Source organism: Capsicum annuum, unplaced genomic scaffold (genome assembly GCF_002878395.1).
Source record: "Capsicum annuum cultivar UCD-10X-F1 unplaced genomic scaffold, UCD10Xv1.1 ctg33999, whole genome shotgun sequence".
NCBI classification, from domain to species: domain Eukaryota; kingdom Viridiplantae; phylum Streptophyta; class Magnoliopsida; order Solanales; family Solanaceae; genus Capsicum; species Capsicum annuum.
In genome coordinates this window covers 1-1,873 of record NW_025840806.1, presented here as the reverse complement: position 1 = coordinate 1,873, position 1,873 = coordinate 1, and the positions used below count along the sequence as shown (strand labels likewise).

Sequence of the window (1,873 nt, the reverse complement as noted above, 5' to 3'; positions counted from 1 at the left end):
AGCACTGCAAATTCAATTATGCCTCTTTCTCCTCCGCCGCCCGTCACACCCCGCACGCGCGCCCCTGCGCCTTGCCCCCGTTCTCGTTTCCGCCAAGAGAAAAAACAAAAAGGTTCGCCGATCGAACCGGTAAATTTAAACTGAATTTTAAAGGAAAAAAAAAGGAAGGGATGCAACACAAGGACTTCCCAGGGGGTCAACCATCCTAGTACTACTCTCGCCCAAGCACGCTTAATTTTGGATTTCTGATGGGATCCGGTGTATTAGTGTTGGTATGATCGCATCCGTCATTCCCAGCACTCCAAATTCTATTAAGCCTCTTTCTCCTGCGCCGCCCGTTACACCCCGCACGCGGGCCTCCGCGCCTCGCCCCTTTTCTTGTTTCCGCCAAGAGAAAAAATAAAAAGATTCGTCGATCGAACCGGCAAAATTAAATTGAATTTTAAATAAATAAAAAAAGGATGGTATGCAACACGAGGACTTCCCAGGGGATCACCCATCCTAGTACAACTCTCGCCCAATCACGCTTAACTTCATAGTTCCGGTGGGATCCGGTGGGTTAGTCATGGTATGATCACATCCATCATTTGCAGCACTCTAAATTCTATTATGCCTCTTTCTCCTGTGCCGCCCGTCACACCCCTAACGCGGGCCTCCACGCCTCGCCCCCTTTCTTGTTTCCGCCAAGAGGAAAAACAAAAAGATTCGTCGATCGAACCGGCAAAATTAAACCAAATTTTAATGGAAAAAAAGAAGAAGGGATGCAACACGAGGACTTCCCAGGGGGTCACCAATCCTAGTACTACTCTAGCCCAAGCACGCTTAACTTCAGAGTTCTGATGAAAATCGGTGCGTTAGTGCTGCTATGATCGCATACGTCATTCCAAGCACTCCAAATTCTATTATGCCTCTTTCTCCTTCGCCGCCCGTCACACCCTGCACGCGCGCCGCTGCGCCTTGCCCCCGTTCTCGTTTCCGCCAAGAGAAAAAACAAAAAGATTCGCCGATCGAACCGGCAAAATTAAACCGAATTTTAAAGAAAAAAAAAAGAAGGGATGCAACACGAGGACTTCCCAGGGGGTCACCCATACTAGTACTACTCCAGCCCAAGCACGCTTAACTTCGTAGTTCTGATGTGATCCGGAGCGTTAGTGCTGGTATCATCGCATCTGTCATTCCGAGCACTCCAAATTCTATTTTGCCTTTTTCTCCTCCGCCGCCCGTCACACCCCGCACGCGGGCCTCCGTGCCTCGATCCCTTTATTGTTTCTGCCATGAGGAAAAACAAAAAGATTCACCGATCAAACCGGCAAAATTAAACTGAATTTTAAAGGAAAGAAAAAAGAAATGGATGCAACACTAGGACTTCCCAGGGGGTCACCCATACTAGTACTACTCTCGCCCAAGCACGCTTAACTTCGGAGTTCTGACGGGATCCGTTGCGTTAGTGCTGGTATGATCGCATCCGTCATTCGCAGCACTTCAAATTCTATTATGCCTCTTTCTCCTGCGCCGCCCGTCACACCCCGCACGTGGGCCTCCACGCCTCACCCCCTTTCTTGTTTCCGCCAAGAGAAAAAACAAAAAGATTGGTCGATCGAACCGGCAAAATTAAACCGAATTTTAAAGGAAAAAAAAAAGAAGAGATGCAACAGGAGGACTTCCCAGGGGATCACCCATCCTAGTACTACTCTCGCCCAAGCACGCTTCACTTCGGAATTTTGATGGGATCCGGTGCATTAGTGCTGGTATGACCGCATCCGTCATTCCAACCACTCCAAATTCTATTATGCCTCTTTCTCCTGCGTCGCCAGTCACACACCGCACGCCCGCCCCTGTGCTTTGCCCCCTTTCTCGTTTCCGCCAAGAGGAA

General features: G+C 49.3%; 4 non-coding genes and 2 pseudogenes across 4 annotated transcripts; all 6 read right to left on the bottom strand.

Moving 5' to 3' along the window:
- Positions 1-167: 167 nt before the first annotated feature.
- On the bottom strand, positions 168-286 carry LOC124891320. The gene has a single exon (XR_007049633.1). It is a non-coding gene; the product is annotated as a 5S ribosomal RNA (ribosomal RNA).
- A 177-nt stretch (positions 287-463) lies between these two features.
- On the bottom strand, positions 464-582 carry LOC124891323 (annotated as a pseudogene).
- Positions 583-758: 176 nt separating this feature from the next.
- On the bottom strand, positions 759-877 carry LOC124891319 (annotated as a pseudogene).
- Positions 878-1,052: 175 nt separating this feature from the next.
- Positions 1,053-1,171, bottom strand: LOC124891322. The gene has a single exon (XR_007049635.1). It is a non-coding gene; the product is annotated as a 5S ribosomal RNA (ribosomal RNA).
- A 177-nt stretch (positions 1,172-1,348) lies between these two features.
- Positions 1,349-1,467, bottom strand: LOC124891318. Its single transcript, XR_007049632.1, has one exon. It is a non-coding gene; the product is annotated as a 5S ribosomal RNA (ribosomal RNA).
- A 176-nt stretch (positions 1,468-1,643) lies between these two features.
- LOC124891321 lies at positions 1,644-1,762 on the bottom strand. Its single transcript, XR_007049634.1, has one exon. It is a non-coding gene; the product is annotated as a 5S ribosomal RNA (ribosomal RNA).
- Between the last annotated feature and the right edge of the window lie 111 nt (positions 1,763-1,873).